The sequence below is a fragment of the Nyctereutes procyonoides genome, unplaced genomic scaffold (genome assembly GCF_905146905.1).
Source record: "Nyctereutes procyonoides isolate TBG_1078 unplaced genomic scaffold, NYPRO_anot_genome, whole genome shotgun sequence".
Lineage (NCBI taxonomy): Eukaryota > Metazoa > Chordata > Mammalia > Carnivora > Canidae > Nyctereutes > Nyctereutes procyonoides.
This window is the reverse complement of record NW_026575153.1, coordinates 2,842,185-2,869,026: the sequence shown is the minus strand read 5'-3', so window position 1 is coordinate 2,869,026 and position 26,842 is coordinate 2,842,185. Positions and strand designations below refer to the sequence as shown.

The following is a 26,842-nucleotide window of genomic DNA, read 5'->3' as shown; positions in this document are numbered from 1 at the left end:
GCGGCGGTGCAGGGCGCAGGGCGGTGCGGGGCGCTGCGGGGCGGTGCGGGGCGCGCGGCGGTGCGGGGCGGTGCGGGGCGCGCGGCGGTGCGGGGCGGTGCGGGGCGCGCGGCGGTGCGGGGCCGCGGAGGCGTGAAGCGCGGGCCCCCGGGTCGGCCCCGTCGTCCCCGGGTCCGCTCCCCCGGGCCGCGCAGCTGGGGCGGCTCCAAGCGCGTCGCGGGCTGTAATCCCTCCGCTAAGTACTTGGCTCTCAGTCTCCAATCACTAGTGGGAGCTGGAGAGGGCAAGTGAAAAAAAAAAATCCAGAGGCAGCGGAGGAGCGAGGGAAAAAAAAAAAAAAAAGTCCCGCGGCGGCGGCGGCGGGGGCAGAGCGGCAGAGCGGCCGCGGCTGCCGGAGGTGGACGGTGCGGCCCGGCGCGGGGCCTGCGCGGGGCGCCCGGCGGAGCTGCGGGGACGGCGGCGCTCGGGACGCCGGGGCCCGGAGCTCGGCGGCGGGTAAGGCGCGGGCGGGCGGGCGGGCGGGCGCGCGGGGCTCGGCGAGCGGGAGGCAGCGGAGCCGGCGCCGGCGGCGGAGCCCCGGGGCGGCTGCGGGGAGCGGGGAGCGGGGAGCGGGGAGCGGGGGCTCCCGGGCTTTGTGCGCGAGGCGCGCGCGGCCGGAGCCGAGACCTCGTGCGGGGCGGCAGGCGCAGGGGCTGCGGGCGGCACACGTGCTCGGGGCTTGGCGGGACGCGCGCCGCGGCGGGGGCACCGGCGCCCCGAGGGATGCGGCGGGCGGCGGGCGGCCCGGGAGCGCGGGGGCGGGGGCGGGGGGGCCCCGCGGGCGCAGCCACCTGCCTCGGCAGCCTCCGGGGACTCCGCGTGGCGGCGGGAGAGGCGCGGCGGGCGGCCCGGGGGCTCGCGCTTGGCCCCGCGTCGGCGCCGCTGCCCCTGCTAGTGTCCAGTGGCTTCGCCTCGACCTGCCCCTGCGCGTGTGTCTCCCGCTCCCCGCCCCCCACCCCCACCCCCGTCTCCGTCCCCGTCCCCGTCCCGGTCCTCGTCCCGTCCCCGCCCCCCCCCTCCCCCCGCCGTCTCCTCCACTTTCGCGGACTCTCACTTGCAGGCTCTCGGCGGCGGCGGCGCGGCTCACCGTGTCTCCCCTTCTTCGCCCCCCGCTCGCAGCGTGCGTCAGTCGGCCCGCGGCCGTGTCTGTCGGGCCCCGTCTTTCTGTCTGTCCCTCGCGGCGCTGAGGGCCCGGCCCGGGAGAGGACCCTCCGGAAGCTGCCCCCCGCGGTGCCCTGCCCAGTCCCGCTGGCCTCTGGGTCCTTCGTGTTGGTTCTTCACTGAGTGAGAACTCCGTGGTTTCCCTGAGTTCCTAGGAATTGCTCTTTTCTCAGTCACCTTTCCACCAAGGTGAGGTCAGTGACGGAGCAGCCTAGAGGTGCCAGTGAAAGGAAGCAGAAGAAGAGAGCTGCCCAGGGGCCTCCAACACAGGAGGAGACCGTACCTAGACGTATCTGCAGTGAAGCAGAGCCACCTGAGCAAGGTTTCTGAATTGTGGAAACAAACACAAAAGCCTCCAATAATGAGAGGAGTCAGCTGCAAAGTATTTGAAAATAATTTGAAAGAGCATTTATGGACATTTCTTGCTGCTCTAAACTGATGCTGGCTAATATCTGTGTTTCTTACTGTATGTTTTTAGGATCCTAGGGACAACTCGCCTAATTATCGTCTTGAGAAAATTATGAGAAATGTCCTTTGTCAACTGGGACATTTGTTTTTAAGAAAATATTCGGTCTTTGTAGTCTTGTGCCTCTTTACACTCCAGTGATCAGGAAGAATTATTTTTAACTGCAAAGAAAATAGGAAAGGATTTGTCAGTGATTTTAAAACATGAGACATTCCAGAGATCAATGATTTCTTTGGAAAACTTTCACTATAAGGACGTTTTGAAGGATATTACATCTTAGTGAAATACGCAAGTTATTACACACTTAGATCATTGTGTGATGCAAAAAAAGGTTGTGTTCTGTAAGCAAATCATAGTAGTGATGGTTTTTTTTTTATGGGAAACATAGCTGGGAAATTAATTGCTCTGATTTTCACTGTTTTCTTTAGTCATGCATAATGTACCTTTGTTTTTAGCAAAACATGGCCTGGGGCTACAAAACTTGATACAGTGTGTTACTTGTCCAATCTCAAATACCATTTAGAAAACCACCTTTTCCTCTTGGTCACGAGATAGAAGTTGATATGATCTCATTACTCATGTGCTAGGGTCTCCTGATGAATTTTAATGGCACTGATTTGGGATTTTAAATCAAAATGTTAGCTTTTGGTGAGTTAAAATCCTGATTTATGTCACGTTAGTGAATCATCACTATTTATAGGGGCTTTGCCACCTTGTCTGCCAGGTGCTGCACAGTATTTAGCCTGGGCAGGGTTGTCTGAATTCTCTGTTAGATAATTGTCCCTGAGTGACGTGCCGCCTCTACTCATGACGTGTTCATGTATGTCCCTCAGAATGTTCCAGTCATTAAATAATATTTATTAAGAGGAAATTGACTTAATTTTTTCCTCATAAACTTTGAAAAGTGTGTCAGATGGCCTGATAAAATATTTTTATTACAGTAAATGTTGATTTTATTATTTAAATGTGTAAGGTAATTTAGAATGTGATCTCTTTTGGCATATATAGGACCCTCCGGTATTCAGCTCAGATTTATCATCCAAATCTAAAGTTCACTGTCACTCACTCCAACCTGGCAACGCCTTTCCTCCTTTTCATATGCCCCCTCGTTTCTGCTTCTCCGGCTTCCGTGCACACCTCTCTCTGTGTTTACCTCTCTGCTGTCTGGTTACTTGCTTGGCTTTCCCCGCTGGGCTGTCTTTTTCCTTGAGGTAAGATAGTGTCCCATTTCTTTCTTTCTCTGCCATTTCAGTTGCCCAGTGCAGTACTCTAGGATAGATAGTCAAAAAATTCTTGAGGGATGATCTGTCTGTAACTTGTGCCGCTGATTCTCTGCAGGTGTAGTAGCTCAAGGGAAATACTACAGTGTAGTGTAATAGAGCACGGACTGAGGGATGAAAGGGGCCTAGAGGGCATCTCCTCACACACATCCCTATTAAAGATGGAGAGGATGAGGCCTAGACCATTTGAAAACCTTGTTCAGCAGTAGACAATGAGGCCACAGTCCTTTCCCCTGGACTCCTGCTTGCCTTCTTTTACTAGAAGTGGAGAAATCTATTACGGGGAGCTAACAATTACTATCTAAACTCTGAAGGTTTCTTCCCACGCTGACCCATAAAGTCATGCCTGAAACTTCCCATTTTGCAATAACTGGTAATCATTGGTTACACGTAGTCATGGAGGTCATGTTTGTCTTTTAGAGCACTGATTTCTAAGTGCATGTACACTAAGCGTTGTTTGGCGGGGGGCTGTGTCATCTTGGGCAGCCTTTTTATTTCTACCTGAAAAGACTCAAATTCTCTGGATTAAATTTTCTCCTCTATAAATTTTTGTACATGTGTTGAATGGCCGGGGGGGGGGGGGGCGGGAGAGGGGGGTGTGGAGGGAAAGAAGAAAGGAAGTTTGGACCAGATTAGGGGCGCTTTTTGAAGTTTTTCTTCAGAGACCACTGGTTTAACTCCCAGAACAACTGCATATTCATCTGTTTTACATATCAGACTTCCCTGTGAGCTTTTGTTTGAAAAAAGGATAACATGGTTTAAAAAAAGTCTTCAAGACCACTTTTCCAATCTCCCTTGCAGTTGTTGAACTTCATAATCAAGATAATTTCTAGCTTTTAAATCCAGCTATCTGGAGGATGGTTGAGAAAGTTATTAGGATAGAAGCAGAAGCTGATTTTGCCTGAGAGATAACTAATTTCAGATTTTCATATGCTAAATTTGAGGTGATTGGCAGAAATTGAAGTAGCAGTGTTGGAATGCATAGTGGCACGTAGAATTCACAGGAAGGAGGGGACAGGGCTAGAAATAATGCATTTATTTATTTATTTTTAAAGATTTTTAATTTATTTATTAGGAACAGAGAGAAAGAAACAGGCAGAGGGAGAAGCAGGCTCCATGCAGGGAGCCTGACATGGGTCTCGATCCTGGGTCTCCAGTATCACGCCCTGGGCGGAAGGCGGCGCTAAACCCTAAGCCACCGGGGCTGCCCGAAATAATGCCTTTAAAAGACATTTCACTCTTAATAATTAAAATTGAAGAAAACTAAAACTTATCAAAGTCTGGAGGAGAAATGAAGTTTTGGGAGCCGGCAAGAGGGAAATTTTGTTACTTCTGAGTATTAAGTTCCTCTGTACTATATTAAGATTTTTAAAAAGGGTATTATGTAACATACATCGGGCAGTAGTCTGTTTTCATGATTTTCAGAGCATCTACTTTACTTGCCAGTGATCTGATGAATGAATTACATTCATTTTACTTAAATGTTTGAGTGCCTACTCTCTGCTTGGCATTATTATATACCTTAGGGACTCTGTATCATAAGAGACACAAGGTTCTTGCTATCCTAGAATTTGCATTCTAGAGAGTGAAAGCAACTATGAACAAGCACATGAGTAAGATCATTTCCAGTAGTGAAGACTGACATTAGGAAAATACGACACGGTAGCGTGACAGTAAGTGGCTGGGGCTACTCTTCAAATGGGATGGTTGAAGAAGGTCTCTCTGAGCATGTCCCTGAATATCAAGAAAGCCGGCCCAGTGACAATCTGAGAGCTCTTCCTGGCAGAGGGAACATCACAGCTATCTTCTAAAGCAGCAGCAAGTTGGGGACACGCTGATGATTGGATTCAGGCAAGTAGAGGAAATGGTAAGAATGAGGTCAGAGAGATAGCCAGGCCCATGGAATGAAGTATACATTTTATTCAGAGCATCTTATTAAACCACCTTGGAAGATTTTATACAGAGAAGTCAACAAATATGACTTAGCATGTCTGTAGTGTGAGCAAAATTGTCTGAAGTAAGATGATGAGGGAGACCATGAGAAGGATCTAGCTGATGGTTTGGCTAAGGGTGGAACCCAGAGAAATTGATCAGACGTTGTTCTTATTACTAAATAAGAGTCCCTGAGTTGAATCATTACCCGCCCTGCTCCGCATTAATCTACATTGCAGCAATCCACTGGCTCAGTAGTTGCTTTTACTTTTACATTACAGACCTCAGTACTTCAGTTCTCCGATGCCACCTTCTTACCTCCTCCAAATACCTCCTGGGCTACAAGCCTCTCCACTCAGGAGCTGCAACGTATCCTGAGAAGTGCCGAAGTGCCGTGGCAAGGTTCTTTAGGGTTCAGGGTGATCTTTGGACTACCCAGGGATGCTTGATGCTCTGAGCTAACATCGCTTCATTTTATATACAATTTGCCTTCTGGTTACAAAAGAAAGGAAGCAAGTCAGAATTCCTCTACTAAGATTTCAGTGGCATTTTTCTCTACCCTTCATCTTTGAAAATGACATGCTTTTTTAAGAATTTCATTGTGAAGTCTGCCCTGTTAGATGTGGATCTCACCCATCCTTGTATCCCAATCCTTTGCAGAGAGCGAGTATATAGCAGGCTTTCGTAAATATTTGTGGAATGCTGTTGCATGCAGCTGCGTAGAGGACCTATAGTTTTGATTCAGCTGACTTTATTTCTCTTGTCTTGCAGCAAGTATGTGACTACATGTGCCTTCAGGTTTAGAAGATAGTAGCAAGTTTGGAAATTATTTTTTTTTTGGAAATTATTTTTATTGAAGGCTCTGTTTCTTTATTGGCTAAAGGGAGAAAGATACAATCCCGTCTATCTCTTCAGAACCTTTCTTGCCTGGCTGTCTTGAGATAAACATTTTAGTCATTTTTATAGCAGTTATAGAGACATGGATTTAAACAAGTACAGACACATCTGTCACTAGTTAATTTGTTGATTTATGACTCTAAAATGATTCCAAGGAAGTCTGTAATGATGGTGCCTTTGTCTAAATTAATATCTTGTTAGAAATCAGTGAGTTTTCTCTAACGAATATATTTTACTACCATCTATAAAAGATAGTAAATTCTCAGTTCTTCTGGTAATAAGCTACTATTCTGTGGTCCAATAAACATTGAGCCAGAATAGTGCACATACTGGGGAATTATCCCCAAATCCTTCCTCTTTTACTGAATGTAGTGTTCTACTCAAGTGGTGTTGCAGACAACTTGGCATCACCTTGCTTTTAACCTATCTAGCAGTTCTTTTCACTGTTTTACTCCTTTTCAATTAGTCAGGAGTCCCTTCTGTATCTGGGCGTCTTTTCTTCCTGTCTAACTTCATTTTGTTAAAATCTCCTGCATGATTCCCATTGCCTTCTATGTCACAAGTGTTCTGTTTGCCCCTCCAGATCCACTCTCAGCCCTTCTACCTTAGGCTCTCCCAGACAATACCTGGGTGAACTGCTTTGGTTTCCAGATGGCTTAGGTCATTGGGGAGCCCCAGCAGGAGATTAAGGGGAGGGTGGGGAAGAGGGTATTAATTCTCTTGGCTTTGATCCCTGTTAGATCAACTTGGGCTGCCTGTGGCCCTGCGCTGAAAGGCACAGCTTCTCATTAGGTAGGCTTCCTTCCATCGTTCTGTCCTTCCAGTAATCTCTGGAAAAGCCCCTTTGCTTTTACTACTCTGATTTACTGCACTACCCTTTGAGGTTCTTTTACACTCCTGTCTATACCTTATTAAATTGTTTGCTTCTAAATGAATCGTCTTCAACTTATCAGAAGTTGTAACAGTTAAGGTCTCATTTTCTGTTGATTCAGCTTCTGAAAGCCTTGGCCATCCTTACACTGTTGGACTTCTGCTTCTCACCCCAACTTTTATGCTTCTATTCTTGCAGTGGTGGCATAGAAAACCTAAGATGTTATATAAATAATTCTGTCAACAGATTTATTGGTTTAAACGCTTAAATTGACTGTCTTCTGTATACCTCCTATATATGTAATTTGATTGTTTAATTCACTCTTTTATTCATTCATTAATGCAGTGTATATTTACAGTGTCAGTATTTGGGGCCAGGCACTGTGCAAGGCATTGTGGCTACCCAAGGGCAGATGTTTATCCTTATTTGGGATGAAGATTGGAGGGGGCAGGAAATAAAAAACTAAACAATATTTACAAGTCAAGTTGGTGATTAGGATAAATAGGGCATAGTGGGAGAGAGTAATAGGAAAGATTCTCATTTGCTTGAGATCACAAGCACCTGAAAAGGGTGTTTCTAAGTGGCTTTTGTTGACCTGCATCTGTTATCCAGGCTCTTTATGTGGGAATTTTCAAAGCTTTTCCTAATGACACAAATAATAAATCTTGGTAGGAGAAGTAGAAATTGCAGGTAAGCCTACAGTTGCCTTATGCCATTACCTAAAAGTAATATTTTAATATACATATATGTGCCCTTTAAGAATTTTCTTATGTATCTTTATGTATTTTTAAAACCTCTTTTTTTAAGATTTTATTTATTCATGAGAGATAGAAACAGAGAGAGAGAGAGAGAGAGAGAGAGAGAGGCAGAGACACAGGCAGAGGGAGAAGCAGGCTCCATGCAGGGAGCCTGATGCAGGACTCAGTTCTGGGACTCTAGGATCACTCCCTGGGTTGAAGGCAGGTGCCAAACCGCTGAGCCACTCAAGGATCCCCCTGTATTTTTAAATGAAAGTAAGGTCATATAGATTGTTATTTGCATTTTTCACTTAACCATACAACACCATTTTATATCAGTCTATTCATTTTGTTTTTTTAAAGATGTTATCTATTTATTCATGAGAGACACAAAGAGACAGGCAGACATAGGCAGAGGGAGAAGCAGGCTTCCTGTGGGGAGCCTGATGTGGGACTCGATCCCAGGACCCAGGAATCATGACCTGAGCCAAAGGCAGACGCTCAACCACTGAGCCACCCAGGTGTCCCAGTCTTTTCATCTTAAAACTAGAACATTTAATGTATATAACCTGATCGTTAATGATCACTATTATATTTATTAGGATTTTTAAAAAGTTAGATAGGCATGAAGAAAATGAACATGGCCAGTAATGCTACCATATAAATAAACTTTGGAAATTATGAGTCTCTTGGAAGTTGAGAGTATAGAAATGACTTAAGTCGTGTGGATTTTTATTTCATCAAAACACTTTGGAATTATATCTGATAAAACTAAATGACAACAGAGAGGAAAAAATTAAACTTCTTTTGGTTAACGATTATTTTATAGAGGTTTTTAGGCCTAACAGTGTTTTGTTAGTGAATGTCAGGTGCGTAACCCAAAAAGGATCCCATGGGCATCAGCAAAGCCAACTGGTTAACTGTGGGGACTCTGGAGGTTGACTGGTTTTGAATCTTGGCTCTGTCGCTTATTAGCTGTATGAACTAGCATTCCTCAGAACATACTTTGGGAAAAATTGATATAAATAATTGATGAAACATTTTTCCAGTCCATTGTCTTCTGAAAGAAAGGGACCAATCTTGTTGTCAGAATTTTTCCCTCTAGGTGTCACACCTATTCTAGAGAAGGAACTGAGTTCTTGGGGTTTTTCTCTTCCCTTTTTTTCTTTTTAAAAGTAAAATGAGTATTTTTCTTATCCAGAGAAAGACTTTTTGCCAGCCCCTCTGGGGCTTATTGAGCTCAAAGTTTATGGTGTACAATATTTTCTAGAAAGCTACTTACTCTTATTTTTTTCTAGTAGTAAAGAATGTGTATTCATGGATGTGAACTTGGGGAATACAGGAAACTGTAACAAAATAAAAATCACTCACTCTTCTACTACCCAGAAATAGCGGTTATCAATGGCCACTATTTCGGGTCTTTTCTTTCTTTTACAAAATTGGGAGCATAATATAAGATTTTTTTTGTCTTGCCTTTCTTGTTTTCACTAGACTTTATTTACTTAATATTCTTAATCCAAGAAGTGTAGTGATTTCTGGCTTTCAGATGAGTGGTAATCTACATTTCAAAAGAGCTTCCTTTCTTCCTCCCCAAATTCTGTGGCCAGAGACAATATGAAAATAAAATAGTGTATCTAGAATGAGTTTCTCTCTCATTCGGAAATTGGAACCACCTGGTAAGCAGTTGGCAAGCCTTTTTAAAAGACCTGGAGTAGGTGACCTCAGGTTGCTTCATTTTTATGAGTCATTCCAGTGTTGTAGCCAGCAGCCAGATGGACGCAGAAGAATTCATGACCAGGCTGCTCTGGAGGCATTACTTACTCATCCTGAGTGACTGTGAGTGAAGTTATATAATCCTGAGATTACTAGGAAATGTTATCCAGGGAAACCCGAGTTATCCAAAATAGGTTTAGCTATGTAATTTTTAAATGATAAATCTGTTTCCTTCATTGCATGTTGGAGGTAGGGCTCTAATAATATACTAATACGGAGGACAAGCAGTGTCCCTCAGTGTTTTATCTTATAATTTTGAGTGGGAAATAATATTGTATTTATATGATAGTATGTGAAGACTTGAGCACCTCTTTCTGAGTTTTAATCCTAAGTGATGGATTTATGCTGTAGTGCTTAAAATATATCTGCTTAAGAAGTCCTTTTTCATTCAGAAAACTTTTCAACGATTTTGAATCCTCATCTCACTCAAGATTAAATCATCACTCTTTAAAACACTTATCTTTAATATCTTTAGCAAATGAAAATATTTAAACTCTTTTTTTTAAAGAGGAAAACCATGCTACACTGTTTAATTGAATTAAATTAGCTTTTCATGGAAATTTACCTAGGAGCTGTTTCTGGAACCAATTTGGAAAATGATCTTTGTATTCTGTGGCATTTATGTCTGATTATGTTTTTCTTAGTAATTCTCAGTGGACCTGATTCACTCCTTGCTTCAGTCATCAAACCCTTGTGATTTTTGTAGGCAAATTAGGCATTTCCTACCCCATAATTATGCATATTTATGGAATAATGTATACTTCTTTAAATACAGATGGTGTAAGAAATTATTAATTCCATGACTTAAACTTATTTAAATTTTATCATTTTAGTATCCTATAGAGTATGTTAAGGCTAAGATAAGTCATATATAAATTAACTTCTGAAAAACATTTTGTAGAGTTTAAGTTTTGGCCCCTTCATCAATAAAAGCAGGTGCTGTTGTTTGTGAAAATGGCGGATGATCCAAAATTTCTTAAAAAAAATATGTCATCTTGGGTTGCCTGGGTGGCTCAGTGGTTGAGTGTCTCCCTTTGGCTGGGGTCCTGAGGTTGAGTCCCACATCGGGCTTCTCTGTGTCTCTGCCTCTCTTCTCTGTGTCTCTCATGAATAAATAAATCTTTAAAAATATACTTATATTGCCTTGAAACCTACATTTCTGTCATATCAAAGATTTTGTGCACTACATTTTCTATATTCTCTTACTTTGTAAACTGTTGTTTTTGAAAGCTATGAAGAAATTGAAAACTGCTTAGAAAAATTCAAGTTTTCAAGTTTTTTAGTTGTAAAATCTATTCTCGTGATCAATAGCATGGGAACATATTTTATATGCTTTGGTACAAGAACTATAACTTGATGCCTTTATTTCTTGTTACTTCATGTCTAAAGATATTCATATTTCTTGTTACTTCAGTTTAAAGATACCCAAAACATATTTAGCTTTTAAAAAAACTTCGCTCTGTCTGCCACAATCTGGATGTTAGAATTGCAGCTGTTTTGGGAATACATGAATGCTCATTTGTGTTCTTTTTACTCTCCACGCTTTTGTCTTTCTCTCTCCCTTTCATTTTTTCTGTCACTTTTGCACTTGATTTGAAAACATCATTTCTTTTGGATACTTTTTCTGGACCAGAGGGGTTAAAACATTGTCATTTCTAGGATTCTGAACTTGTAGAGTATTTCTAAGGTTCTTACTAGCTTTATATCTTTTGATTGATTGGAGTTTTGACTAAGTTAAGATAATTGAAATGATGATTTGATATTCTGTAGACATAATCTCAAAAAATACTTTAATAATATCATAGACTGATAATAACAGCAAGATAAATTTTTCTTTTGTTATGAAATCACTTAACTATAATTCCACTGAATATTTTTATGAAATGTCCTTGTTTTAAACAATTAAGCAATGCATTCTTATAGCTAAAACTAAAAATGGCCTAGGCGCCTGGGTGGCTCAGTCAGTTAAGCATCTCACTTTGGCTGAAGTTGTGATCTTGGGGTCCTGGGATAGAGCCCCCAAGTCAGCTCAGTGGGGAGTCTGCTTTTTTCCCTCTCCCCACTTGTGCTCACTCACTCTCTTTCAAATAAATAAATAAATCTTTAAAAATATTTTTAAAATGGCATGGACATATATAAAATATTTTGTAGATATTACTTGGATCTAGGCAATTTTTATTGCTTTATACAGTCTCTTTGGTATTCAAAACTCAATAATTGCATTTTATAGATTTTCTCTGAGTACTTTGTAGCTCCTATTTTATTTGAAATTTCATGTATTTATAATTGTGGTTTGAAAGCTATTATTATATATTATATCTTTTTCCTGTAACTCTTCTAGTATGCAACTTGAGTTACCATGAGGTTGTAACTTCCTTTTTCGGCTCATCTCTCTTAAACCTGGAAGGTGTAATGCAATTTAACAATAATATTTTATAACTGTAGTTTGTGAATAGCGTCTTTATTTCAAATGGAATTATTAAATATTTATGCAATATGAATGAACTTGATGCTGTACATGTCAAAAGAGAATCAAGCCTTGCTCTAAGGGGAAAGGATGTTTAAAATTACAGATGCTACACTATCAAAAAATAAATGCAGAGCACAAATAGACTGCATATGGGAAAGACACAATGAAAAGCTGATGAGACGCTTAAGTGCCAAGGTGATTCAGTCTATTATTTTTTCTTTAGGCAATGCCATCAGGGGATGTGTTTAGGGAAGGCTGGGGTTGGTGTTCTGTGCTTTCAGGTTTAAGAGTCAGTCTTCTATTCTCGAAATACCTTACTTTTTCTCTATAAACTGCTCTTTTTTTGAAACGAATTAGAATTTTTTAGTTTAACTTCTTGGATTTATATTTTATTTCCCAACCAGATTGTGAATTCTTCTTGATGTATAGCAGCAGTTCTTTAGCTCTGTTTTGGCCTTGTTGATATTTCCCGTCATTGTATGGAGCCCATGAGTCTTGACATCTGTAATGTTTCCTTGTGGACTTCACCTTTTTAGGCTGACAGGATGTTCATCTTTCTTGTTTTTCTTAACAGGACTCTCCTGTGGTCAACTTGATCATCGATTTTTATTTGCTTGGATTTTCCTTAGCTTCTGAATATGGTTTTTCTTTTTCTGGTGAAATTAGAGTTGTAATTTCTTCACGCAGCAACAGATATTTTTGGAGCAGTAGGCTGTTTTAGACTGGAACTGCATGTAGTATTTCAAGTAAAGGTGAACTGTGGTTTTAAATAGGATGAAAACTGTGTTTTTTGTTATGAGAAATGTTGGTGCCATTGTTAGGTTTGTTGGGATGTGGGAACACATTAATGTAGTGACTTTTAAGCTCCTTTCTATGATATCTAAGGCCCATTACCTGAGAAGTACAATCTGTTACTTCCTTCTCTACATGCATACCCCTATAGTTTTCCACTTTGACTCTTATTTGATGTTTTTCCCCTAGTAACTCATAAAATTTTGGACATCTTATGGGTTATCCCATTGACTTGGCATTTCACGTACTGGAAAAAGGATCTTTTGCAGACCTGGAAAATTTAATCTACATTTCCTCTTCTACATCACTTATAAAGATGTTAAATAAGACCATGTCCAGCACCTTCCCTATTTATAGTTTTCCTGCCAAAGCAGTGCCATTTTTTTTTTTTTCACTGTCTTCATTTCCCCAGCAGAAGTTCATGTAATCCTCTGGTGACACTTTTCTTTTTAATACCTTTTGTGGTAGTACCTCATCAAGGGGCTTTAAAAAAATAGATGGATTATATACACTGGTTTTTCCCTTGAGGCTCCACCCATCTTTTAATTTGCCGAGACTTGATTAGTCCTGAAAAAATTCAAAGCTAGTGCCACCCCCCATTGTTTGCTAAATTCTTCAGTGCTTTAGCATATGTAAACCTCACAATTTGAAGACAGTGGATAAGATAAAAGAGGTGAAACTTAGTATTAATGTGGGTGGTTGAAATGCAATTATATGTAAGCAAGCAAAAAAAGAGGTTACTGTGTTTATTTCTTCTGTTCCAGAGATAGTAGTGATTATCATCTCCATTTAGCAGGTGAAGGAATTTAAGGCACAGTAAAAAGTTCAGCAGGTGGGAGGACTTAATCTAGACTACTCTGTATCACACCTACGACTGTCTGATTCTAAATCCTTGCTTCAATGTTGAAGGCTTGTTAAAACCAGACGTTGTATTAATTACTGATAATACAAAATGACTGGCACTCAGCTCTGGTGGCCTGAGTGAAACTCCTGAGGGAAGGAAGAAACCTATGCATAACACTGTATGAGACAGTGATTACATGTGGAAGGTGCTGTGCGAGCATACAGAAAGGTTGACTGTTACAGAGTTTTCAAGATAGAGACTTGGGTTATTGATCATGTCTTCAGAGATTGATAAAGACAAAATATTGAAAAACATTTCGAATCCTAAATGGTATGATATCTTTCCCCCCTTCCATATGGAACATTTCTATACAGAGAGAACTGACCCTTTCAGAGCAAAGTTACTACCTCTTTAGTAACATTGATTTGATCCACATGTTCCTGTGTGTGGGGGGGTGAGGGGTGGGGAGGGAGGGCAAAGGAAATGGATAGAGGGTATTCAACATGGGTTAAATGTAATGACATATTTTAGTGAATTTGGGAAATCCAATACCTCAAATAATTTGCTAAGGATATAGAGGTACAAATGATGAAAAATCATTTAAAAATGATCAATTTATCTGAAATGATGTAGTTAAATTTAAAACCTTATTTTGAAGGAGGCACCATAATGTATACCTAATAGTAAACTGGACTGTGGGGTTTGGCAAAAGTTCAGTTGTTGGGAGGGACCAGAAGGTATATACTAAAAACACAATAAAAACCTTCAAGGAGAGTTTGATACCGAAACTTGTGTAAATCCTTTCTTAAAATATTGAAATGGACTCTAGATCATCATCTGTAAAGAGATACCACCTATATTTTCTCTTCCCTATTTTGATTTGTCAGCGTGTGGTAGAGTGAAACAAAATTCCTGCAGTGGTTCTCCAGGCTGGTGGTTCTCCACACTGGTTAGCAACCTGCCTAAGTGGATGTTATCTGTCAGCCAGTCACTTTGCTTTATATCTTCATGCACATCTTTTCTAGAAAGAATTATAAAACTTTCTTTGTTTGAAGCACAATACAGTATGTTTTGCAAGCAAAAATCCAGTGGGTTATTTTGGCTATGGCCATGGAGTTTAGCTGAGGCAGTTTTTTTTTTTGTTTTTTTTTAAAGATTTTATTTATCTACTCATGAGAGACAGAGAGAGGCAGACACAGGCAGGGGAGAAGCAGGCTCCATGCAGAGAGCCCAATGTGGGATTCCTCCCGGGTCTCCAGGATCACGCCCTGGGCCAAAGGCACGTGCTAAACCACTGAGCCACCCGGGCTGCCCTGAGGCATCTTTAGTGTCCAAAATAACCAGATTAAACATGTATTTTATGTGAAGCCAAAGTGCTATGAGGAGAGCAAAATCTAAAATCGATTTAGGCATTATAAGGAAAACAGTAAATTTAAAAATTTTAATATTACAAATACCCAATATGTCTTAAATCAACCCATTTTTCTAGTCCAGTGATCACCATTTGATTTTTCAAAGGAGTTTGGAGTATAAATATTACAAAACCATACTAAGCTATAGTATAATTTGTAACAAATAGAAAGCTTCCTTAGTGACTCCTTATATTCCAAAATACAATTTTCCCATTATGGAAAATTATATTTATGTTGAACATAAATAATCAGATATTTGCTTCACTAATGACTCAGATTATTTTAAAATCATGTTACTGGGTTTAACGACGCGACCTCTGTTCTGTGACCTTGTGTATTTCTGGAGGCTTGTTATGCATGTCAAGGGTATTTCCTTTTATTTGTTTTAATTTTACCTGCCATTTAAATCATTGAATGACCCTTTATAATTTTATTATGAAACCATATAATAAGGAAGGACTAGTTGATTATTTTTTCCTTTAACTTTCATAATCTCATATAATTCCAGTCTTCTTTGTGTTCTCATTTCTCAGGTCAAATAATTCTTGTTTCTCAATTTCTCATCACAGTAATGGATGAGATAGACTAATATGTTTCAGTGCATTTATTGTTCTCATTTTAGCATTTTACATCTGTTCTCTCTTTCAGGGGAGGAAAGCAAGTAGTATGTTGAAAAGAGCACACGATTGGGAGGCAGGAAAGGCCATAATTAGTTTTGGAACCTAAGACTGATCACTTAAATAAAAGATCGGTCAAGCTCTGGAAGGTCTCTGGCTCTGAAATGCTGTGATTCTATAACCCAAATGGGCAAATCTTATCATAGTTAATAATTGTAGTATGGCATTATTCTCTTTAGATAAGATACCATAACTTGTATGTTTGTCTTTTTTTTTTTTCCTTCTCAGGGGGTTTTTGGAATTGCAGGGAAAAAAGAGAATGTTCACAAATTAAGTCCCTTTCAAACATTATCACCTTTGAGATTTTATAGTTCTTTCCATGAGAGACTGGTTGATATTTAAAAATCATATATTTATACTGTGCACCATTTTACATGCTTCTATAAATCCTTTCCTTGGAGTTGCAAATAATTTTGACAACTAGGCGGTAATACTGCTGCAATCACTACTATACTGCTTTTTTTTTTTTTTTTAATATTTTCTATGGGATGCCTGGGTGGCTCAGTGGCTAAGCACCTGCCTTTGGCCCAGGGCATGATCCTGGAGTCCCAGGATCGAGTCCCCCACATCGGGTTCTCTGCATGGAGCCTGCTTCTCCCTCTGCCTGTGTTTCTGCCTCTCTCTCTCTCGCTCTGTGTGTCTCTCATGAATAAATAAATAAAATCTTTAAAAAAAAAAAAAAGGTTGGATTCAGTTTCTTGCTTGGCTGTATTGGATTGTAAGGGCTAGTCTTACTACAGATAAAATATGCAGAGCCTGCTAGCAATAGAAGTTAGTTTTTGGAACTGCAACTTTTCACTAATCAATGAGATGATTCCTGTGCTTTATTGGTTATCTTTGTTTCTGTGACTACCTGTCCTAAGTATTGTCTTTTAAAATGATTTTTAATGTAAATGTTGAAACTGAGCTACATTGAGATTTACAGTTTATGCTGATTCTATGAGAAGTTATTGCCCATTCTGTTCCCAAAATATTCTTTTTTCAGGCTGTTTTAGGATTGATTTAATGTTCAGATTCCTTTAGAACATTCAGGCAACTTGATATTATACTGTTTTCAAGTTGGTTAGTACTTTCCCTTTAAGAACTATATTTTCATCAGCAGTCAACTTTATTATTTTTATATATGTCAAGGTTTCAGTGATATTTTCTCGATTATCCATAGCAAATTTTTAATCCCAGCATGCTTCTGTGTAACCTTTCCCTATACTATGCCAGCATGTATTGTAAGAATCTATACAAACAAGTGTATTACACTTATTCAGTTGTAAAATAAATTTGAGAGAACAAATAATCAGAGACTCTAAAAATTCATCCTGGAGCATTTGTTAATATAAAGCAGGAAGCTTCCACTGAAAACCATAGAGTTGATTGTTTTACATGAAGTATTTGTTCTTATGAGAAGGGAAACAAGGAAAAAACTGAAATTCTTAAGAAATGCTGAAAATGCTGTTTTCCATAGTAAATGAATTAGGGTTCCTGATACTAAAATTTTGGAATCAGAAATGAGAATGAATATGCAACAGAGGAAGGCAAATCCCCTTTATATGGACTATATGGACTCTTTTTTTTTTTTTAGAAGTTGGATTGAAAAATATCTGATTACCTTTATGCCCAACATGGATCACTTCATCTATCAATTTCTCATACTGATGTTATTTTTGCGCTTTCCTTTACTTTTGAAACCTAACTCATAGTTAATTTTAGAAAATAATTCTATTAATCCCATTCAGCTGGACTCATTTTTTTCCATCTCTCTGCTTGCACCCTCTTCCATTCATTTGCACCCTGCACTGTATCTGTTGGTAATCACTAATTCCCTGAATTGTTAATGTGATGAGCATCCTCCCCATTTTTACTGTACTGACTGCCAAAAACTGTTCTGTTCCTCTTTTCCCCTCATATTTCATAATATGGAATATAACACCCCAAAGTCTCATGGTTAGTGTCAATTGATTTCTCTATTTTTGATGACTCTAATCTTTATTTCTTTGTGATTGTGGAAAATACCACATTGGGAATATGTGAAAACCTTAGGATTAAAACAATGTCATTTGTTGTATTTGTTTTTTTTTTTAAATTTTTATTTATTTATGATGGTCACACAGAGAGAGAGGCAGAGACATAGGCAGAGGGAGAAGCAGGCTCCATGCACCGGGAGCCTGACGTGGGATTCAATCCCGGGTCTCCAGGATCGCGCCCTGGGCCAAAGGCAGACGCTACACCGTGCCACCCAGGGATCCCATGTTGTATTTGTTTTAAAAATACATTCTGGGACATGAAATAGGAAAAAAAAATTCTCTATTTTGATTGAAGCTAGTGTAGATGTTCTATGCTGAATTTTGGTGGTAGATCTCTGGGTTTGTATCCTAGTTCTCTCACTCAATGTCCTCTTCTGTAAAATGGGGATAGTAGGGGTACCTACTAAATAAGGATGTTGTGGGAAGTAAATGAAGTACCTGGAGCTGTACCTGGCATACAATAATTGTTCAGTAAGTGTTCATTCTTCTCCTATATTTTAGGGGCCTTTTAAGTGGCATTGGCACTCAAGCTTACTTTATGAGATTTTTATTTATATGAGATTTTTCCACCAAAATAGAATGAAGAAAATTTACAAAGTTAATTGATCAGTATTTAAGAGAAAGCTTTCTTAAGGAGTGTTTCCAAATGCAAAATTTTTTAGGTCACAGATATTCATATTAAAATATAAGTGTCTAGTTAGAAACAAAAAGCTTTTAGAAACAAAGTTATTTCCTTCCTTTTTTATTCAATTTGGGATTCTTCCATTTCTATTTCAAATGCTTGCTTCTAAAAAAAAGTTTACGTAATGAAATAAGAGGATAAATTCTATGTTTTTATTAATTTGATATTTTCCCTTGGATGAATTATGAAAAGTCTGGTTAAGTTTAGCATTAGTGGACCTTGAAGAGATGTTAATATTAAGCAAGTGTTTAGTTGCATGACATGATCAGTTTACACTGATCCAGAACCTTAATTAAAGTTTTATTAAACTGTGTAAACCATGATCCAGTTTGGATTTGAAAGTAGATAGACATCTGTTTCAAATATTATTACTACAGTTAGAAATTAATAGCCTTTTTCTCTGAAAGTCTGCATGTTTCCTTTTTGAAACTTTTGTTTCTGTCTTCTCACTATTCCCTCTATAAACATTTTTTTGAGATGTTAAGGTTATTTTAAAAATCACATTCATAGTCTTTTTAATATCTATACTAAAGAAAAGCAGGAAAGTGTTTGGAAGTATTTTATCGAAGAACAATAAAACAGGAGTCCTCTTTGTTTTTTGTTAAAAGCAAATTTCTATGGTGATGCATTAGAAGCATTTAACATAGCTTTCTTGATATAGGACCTTTGTGCTCCCTCCCTCCCTCTCTTGCTTTTGTTCTTTATGAAGTGAGAGCTCGTTCTAGCTGAATTTTGGTATCATTTTGCTCACTTAACTAGTAAGTATGAAGTGCCCTCATTTTCATTTTTTCTTTCTTTGCTTCAGTGAGGAAATTCTTCAGCAGACACATATTTCAGCTAATTGTATATATGTTTTACCCTCAGTTCTGGAAAGAAATCTTGAAATCATATTTCACTCAGACAACATTTAATGTTATTTAAAGAAAGAACATCAGAATTTAATTTTCTATCAAACCATGTTCACTAAAATGGAAGGAAACAAAGCTTGTGATATCCCAAAGTTCAGAATTCATTCATTTACTATATTGCTATGTCTTGGTTCTGCAAGAACTGATTATTATATCAATGCATGTTTGACAGAAACTTTGTAAAATATAGGAAGAGGTCAAAAAGGAACCTGTACTATTTGGAGTTCAGTTTTTACCATCTTAATATATTTTCTTTGATCTTTCTCATAGGTTTTTAGATTTAAAAAAACTGAGATTACATCTTAACTTTATTTTTGCTTGCAATTATGCTATGGATATTTTCTCATGTTTTTAAATATTCTCCCAAATATTTTAATGACTAGAAAATATTCATTTATTTACTTCTAATTTTTCATCATAAAGAATGCTACAATGCACATCTTTATGAATAGATATTTGAATATATGAATGCTTTTATTTTATATGTAATACCAAATTGCTTTCCAGTGAAGCTATTCTAATTTATAATCTTACCATCAGGATATTTATTTTGCTCATACTTCTAGATATGTTGTTGATGAATATTTTAATTATATCTCTGAAATCTCCACAAGTCTCAGAAAAAGTTAAGGGTCACCTGTGTGACTCAGTTGGTTAAGTGTCTGCCTCCAGCTTGGGTCATGATATTGGAGTCCTGGGATGAAGTCCTACATCAGGCTCCCTGCTCAGTGGAGAGTCTGCTTCTTTCTCTCCCTCTCTGACCTTCTTCACCGATTTTGCTCTCTGTCTCAAATAAATAAATAAATGAAATCTTTAAAAAAAAAAAAAAAGGAAAGAAAAGAAAAAGTCAAAACAAAATGTGAAAGACCCAAACAGTAAAGTAGTTTTGGATATGTGCAAACAAGTTGTTTTTATTTTATTTATTTTATTTTATTTTTTAAAAGATTTTATTTATTTATTTATTCATGAGAATACACAGAGAGGAGAGAGAGAGAGAGAGAGAGAGAGAGAGAGAGAGAGAGAGAGAGAGGCAGAGACATAGGCAGAGGGAGAAGCAGGCTCCATGCAGGGAGCCCGACGTGGGACTCAATCCTGGGTCTCCAGGATCGCGCCCTGGGCTGTAGGCGCCGCTAAACCACTGAGCCACCCGGGCTGCCCAGGTTGTTTTTATTTAAAAAAAAAAAAAAAAAACACAGGTTTTTACTATGTATTGATACTGACCATTACTTTGGATACATAAGTTCAAAAAATTTATTAAATCCAAATTAATTCCACTTATTTTTGTAATTATGTTTGAGTGCTAATTTGTAACTATAGGAATGACTTTAAGGAAAAAGCTATTAGTTCACACACAAAGTCAAAGGCAGTGGTTACCTCAGGAAAAAAATCTAATCCAAATTCTTATTTGACATACAAAATAAAATTTGAGGTTGTCTTGTGCTTTGTGGAAATACTTTCATGTTACATATTACAGTGGAGCTGTGGAAACTAAGTTGTCTGAATCCTGCTCTTTTCTTGCTTTAAAAAAATGTTTGTTTTTAAATGAAACATTTCTTCTATATTAACGAGCATAAACATTTATGTACATTTTAAGGAACATGACTGAATGCTTTTACATCTACTAGTCAGCTTTTGAGGGAGAGTAGTATCAATATCTTTTTAGCCTCCTTGAAATTATGACAAGAATGGAATGTTCTCCTCAATGACATTTTGTTCCTTTCCTTTCCATCTGAGTATACACTAACTTGCACTTTGTCTTTATTATTCATTTGTTTGTCAAAAAATAATTTTACCATATGCACTTGTATTTTTGAACAATGTATTTTTGAACTTTATAATGATATTCTATAATTAGCATCCTATGTTTTTACTTTTCCTCTCTCAAATTTAAGTTTCTAAGATATATCCTTGTTGTCTGAAGCTGCATTTCACTTATTTTTATTATGTTGTATTTTTCTGTTCATGAGTAGACCACAGTTTAGTTTCTCATTTACTTCTGAATGGTTGTTTCTAGATTTTTGCTATTATAAGGAATTATGTTATGAGTTTCTTGTGTTGTCTCTTGGTACACAGCTACAAGGTACTTGGTAATTGCTTGGTCACAGAAAAGGTGCATTTCAAATTTATGAGGTTGTGTCATATTGTTTTCCAAAGTAGGTGATACTCCCACCAGGAGCTTGTGCTATTTCCTATTGTGCCACCTCCTAATCAATGCTTGATACTGTTAATTTATTAAATGTTTATTAATATCCTTGTTTAACACAGTATCTCATTGGGATCATAATTTATATTTTGTTAATTGATAATGATGAGCATATTTTCATGCATTTTTTTGTCCGTTTGTTCCCTCCTTCCCCCCAACTGCCAGCCCTGTGACTTGCCTGTTGATGGTTTTTGCTGATTATCTGTTAACGTGGCTTACGCTTTTCTTAGTGGTTTGTACTGATTTTGTTGTTACTGTGTATTGTGAATACTAATACTTTAATCAATTAAATGAATTGCATACATCTTCTGACTTGTAATTTGTTTTATCTTTGTATGGTAGCTTTTAATGACAGTTTTCAGTTTTAATGTGGTCAGCATAATGAGTTTTTTCCTGTATGGTTTCTATTTTTTTTTAGTCTTTTATTTAAATCACCTTTGCCCTCCCCAAGGTCATAATGATATTCTTTTCCATCCTTAATTCATCTTCATTTGAATTTTGTTTGTGAGGTGTGAGTCCAGTAAAATTTTATTTTCATGTGTTTAAACTATTACACATTCCAGAGTGGTTATCCATTTATATCAGTTCTGTTATGTATACATATAGAAGTGTATATATATGTGTGTGTGTGTGTGTATAGTGTATATACATGAATATATACACACACAGTGTATATAGTGTGTATATATATATATAAATATATATACATATATATTCATATTGTTATTTTCACTTTCTTGATGGTATCCTTGGGTGCAGAAGTCTTTTACTTTTGATGATGTCCAATTTAACAATTTTTTTCTTTTGTTGTTTGTACTTTTTGGTGTCCTAGTAAGAGACTACTGCTTTATCCATCATCATAAGTGTTTTACACCTATGTTTTCTTATTAGAGTTTGCACCTTCGTATTTGAAAGATAGTTTTGAAGGTTATAAGGTTCATGGTTTACATTTTTTTAAGAACACATGACTGTTATCATTCCAGTGACTTTTGGCCTCCATTGTTTTTAATGAGAAGTTAATCTTACTGCAGTTTTCTTGTGTATGCTGGGTCATTCTTATTTATCTGCTTTCAAAATAGTCTTTGTCTTTAATTATTTTTACTATGATGTATCTGGGTGTAGACTTCCTTATGTGTATTTCACTTGGAATATGAGTCTTTTGATTATTGTTTTTAATTAGTTTAAGTGTTTTTCATCAAATTTGGTAAATTTTCAGTCAGCTTTTTTTTTTTTTTTTTTTTAATTCCCCTTCTCTTTCCTCTCTTTTTGGAAGTCCTGTTATACGTGGACTCAGTAGTGGCTAAATAGTGTCCCATATTTCTCTAAAGCTCTACTTATTTTTCATTTTAAACTTGTTTTTCAGGTTGTGTAAACCTTGCTGATCTTTTAGTTTGCTTACTCTTTCTTTGCCAGTTCAAGTCTGTTAAGCTCCTCTATTAAGTTTTCTGTAATAATTACTTATCTTCAGGACTTCCACTAAAAAAGTACTTTCACTTTATGAGTACATTTATTCATCCCTGTTTGATAAGACACCGTTCTCATGCTGTCCTTCTTTAAGTGTGATTTCTGTTAGTCTTTTGAGTATATTTATAATGGCTATTTTGAAAGTTTTATTTGTTAAATTATTATTTGTTAAATCTGACATCTGGACCCTCTTACAGTTTCTGGTGCCTACTTTTTTCCCCTATGTATGGGTCACTTTCCTGTTTCTTTGTATGTCCTATGTTTTTTTTTAATAACTGGACATTTTTGGTAATATATTGTAGCAACTTCAAAATCAGGTTCCTGTCTTCCCTTGGCATTTGTTTTTGTTGTCCTTTGATTATTTTTCTAGTGACTTGACAATTTTAATGATTTCCCCCTGTAATGTGAAGTCTCTGCTATCTATCCTCAGAAGGTGCAGCCTTAAGCATCATCCCTGCCATCCTGGGATTACAGTGGGTTTGGCAGGTCTTTCTTTACTGCTTCTTTCTTAGATTAATTTGTTTGCATCTGTTATTACACCTAGCTGTTAGGCTCTACTAATTATTTGATTGATTGATAATTCTGTTGTTTGTAATAGTGCTCTGAGCATAAATTTCTTCACAGCTTGGTGTAATAAATTTCATACTACTTTTTAGCTTTTTAGGGGTAGTTTTTGAGGACAGTGTTTGAGGTTTGTTCTGATTCTAGGAGGGCTTTTAGCTCTCTCTCTGGTTCTCTTTGGTAAACTAGTTGGCCAACAGCTTGACTTATATATCTCATGGAGCTACCAGCCTCCTTTCAATTGCTTAGCACCAAAATCTCTTTTGTTTTAAAGGGTCCTTAGGCTTGAACTTCCATACACTCTGTGGTTTTAGCTAAAGTTAGTCTGGTAAGAGTTTTGAAGCCCTGTTCTTCTGGACTCCTCCCCCTGGACAAAGTCTCTGAGCTAGTGATCTGGAGTACAGGAGGGGACAGTGGCTCACTTTTCTTGGTGTGGCATCACTATTTTGTAAGCACGGTAATGGGTTTAGGTGATAACTCCTATTCTTCTCATCTTGTCTCTCCTGGTATGGAACCTTTGCACTGTGAGTGAGTTGGGGTGAGGGCCTTCAGAGCCCCAACATTCTTTGCTTGCCATGCTTAGTATAGAGCCCTCACCCTGTGAGTGAGGGCTGGTGGAGGAAGGAAGCACAAAGTTCTTACCTACTTTCACCATGGGAAGGGGAAATTTTCCCCTATTTTCTTGACCACATCCATATGGAGAGGAGCTTTCCTTGCAATGAGCTGGGGGTGGGGACAGAGGAGGTAAATTGTGGCTCAGGTGACATAGATTCTCAGTGTTCTTACCAAAACTTACTATGTTTTCTTTTATTTTTTAAAATATTTTATTTATTCATGAGAGACATACAGAGAGGCAGACACATAGGCAGAGGGAGAAGCAGGCTACCTGGGAGGAGCCTGATGTGGGACTCGGTCCCAGATCCTGGGATCACTCCCTGATCTGAAGGCAAATGCTCAACCACTGAGCCACCCAGGTGTCCCTTTACTATGTTTTCTTGAATAAATGTTTCCTGATTTGCATTATTCCCTTTTGACAACTTCTGGAGACTTTAAATGGTTTTTAAAATTTAAAAATTTTAAAGTAATTTTCACTGGTTATAATTGTTTGACGGGGGAGTAGGTCTGCAGAGCTCCTTATGCTACTGTTATGGAGGTGGATTATTGTGACATCAGGTTTGTTTGTTTGTTTATTTATATTATTTTTAAAGATTTTATTTATTTACTTAAATACCTTATTTATTCATGAGACAGAGAGAGAGGGAGAGCGCGCGCGCGCAAGTGAGGCAGAGACACAGGCAGAGGGAGAAGCAGGCTCCGTGTAGGGAGCCCAACGTGGAACCCAATCCCGTGACTCTAGGATCACCCCCTGGGCCGAAGGCAGGTGCCAAACTGCTGAGCCACCCAGGGATCCCAAGATTTTATTTATTCATGAGAGATACAGAGAGAGAGAGAGAGAGAGGCAGAGACACAGGCAGAGGGAGAAGTAGGCTCCATGCAGGGAGCCTGACATGGGACTGGATCCTGGGTCTCTAGGATCACTCCCTGGGCTGAAGGCGACGCTAAACTACTGAGCCACCTGGGCTGCCTCCCCCCCCCCCCCCAGCCCGGTTTTTAAAAAAGATTTTATTAGTTTTTATTTTTTTAATTTTCTATTGTCCATGAAAAATTTAGGTATCAAAGGTATACTAGCCTAATTGAGATGGATAATGTAACTTATTTCTCTGTTCTTGATCTTATTGGTATGGACTAAATCTATCCCCCTGAAATTCCACACCCCGTGGTGTGATGGTATTAGTAGAGTGAGGCCTTTGGGAGGTGATTAGGGTTAGATGAGGATGTGAGGGAAGAGCCCTTGTGAATGGGATTAGTGCCCTTAGAAACCTCATAAGAGAGCTTATTACTTCCTCTCTCTCTGCCATGTGAGACTATAATGAGGTTGATAGTTTATCGCCTGAAAGAGGACTTTTAACCAGAACTTGAGAGTGCTGGACTTCCAGCCTCCAGCACTGTGAGAGATAAATTTCTGTTGTTATTAAGCCCCCCAGTCTATGGTACTTTGTTATACTAGTCTGAACAAAGATACTTGCATAAGATTAGAAGCTTATGTTTCTTCAAAGTTTTATAGAACTGTATGAATCATCTGAACCTGTGAGATTAGTTTTAAACTACTGGTTATATTTGTAGTAGGAGTTTTCAGGTCTTCTATTTCACTTTGAGTCAGTTTTTCGAATTTATAGTTTTTTTTTTTCAGGAATTTTCTGTTTTGTCTAAATTTTATTTTATATTATTATTATTATTATTATTATTATTATTATTATTATTACTTATTTATTCAGAGAGAGAGCGATCGAGCACAAGTGAGGGGGCATCAGCAGAGGGAGAAGCAGACTCTCCCCTGAGCAGGGAGCCCAATGTGGGGCTGGATCCCAGGACCCTTAGATCAGTACCTGAGCAGAAGGCAGATACTTAACTGACTAAGCCACCCAAGTATCCCAGTTTTGTCTAAATTTTAACGTATATTGGCATAAACCTTATGCAGGCATACCTCAGAGATATTACAGGTTCTTTTCCAGACCATTGCAATAAAGCAGATATCATAGTAAAGCAAATCAGATGAAGTTTTTGGTTTCCCTGTGCACATAAATATCTATTTTCACTATACTGTGGCCTTTTAAGTGTAAAAGAGCTGTAAGTCTAAAAAATCAGTGCATATACCTTAATTAAAATATGTTGTTACTAACCACTGTCTGAGTTTTCAGTCATAATTATTGATCACAGAGCACTGTAACAAATATAATGAGAAAGTTTGAAATATTGTGAGATTTACCAGAATGTGACACAGACATGAAGTGATCACATGTTGGAAAAATGACACTGATACATTTGCTTGATGCAGGTTTGCGACAAACCTTGATTATAAAAAATGCAATGGGAACGCCTGGGTGACTCAGCGGTTGAGCACCTGCTTTTGGCCCAGGGTGTAATCCTGGAGTTCCGATTGAGTCCCACATGGGGCTCCCTGCATGGAGCCTGCTTCTCTCTCTCTCTCTCTCTCTCTCGTGAATAAATAAATAAAATCTTAAAAAAAATAAGTATTGAGTAATACATGGAACTGTTGAATCACTATATTATAAAAACAAATGCAATGTCTTTGAAGCCCAATAAAGCAAGGTATGCCTGTGTTGGCTTTAGTCTGTCTTTCCTCAGATTCATGTGGTTCCACGAACACCTCAGACCTCAGCTGGCTTCTCTTCTTTGTTTTTAGAGTGATCACAGTAGCAGCTCATGTTATTCCCATGACTGTAAAGCTCGGGATAGTTTCATCATAACCTCATCCATGATGCCACAGGTCATCCTAGCCTCCTCTTCTGTGCCTTGGTGTAGACTCCATAAGATTTTTGGGGTGGGAGCCACAGGAAATCCAAGGCAAAGTCTAGGTGTACAGAGCTGCAGGCTTCCCCAGCAGCTGGTTAGGAAAGGGCAGATAACATAGGCTCGACACACAGGGGAATTATCATGCAGTGTAACAGACACTGACCAGTGAGTGATGGGAGAGAGGAAGAAAGTGGGAGATAAAATGCTTCCATTTGGCCTTTGGAGATATTTGAAGTGACATTCAGCCAACTGTGATTTCTTATGTAGCTTTGGTCAGTTG

At 38.7% G+C, this 26,842-nt stretch overlaps 1 protein-coding gene across 1 annotated transcript in view; it reads left to right on the top strand.

The window, feature by feature from the left end:
• The first annotated feature begins 398 nt into the window (after positions 1-398).
• Positions 399-26,842, top strand: part of BMPR1B (bone morphogenetic protein receptor type 1B) — a 396,528-nt gene continuing 370,084 nt past the window's right edge. The window contains exon 1 of the mRNA XM_055313276.1: positions 399-495. The gene's annotated coding sequence lies outside the window, so the exon portion shown is untranslated. The remainder of the gene's footprint in view (positions 496-26,842) is intronic.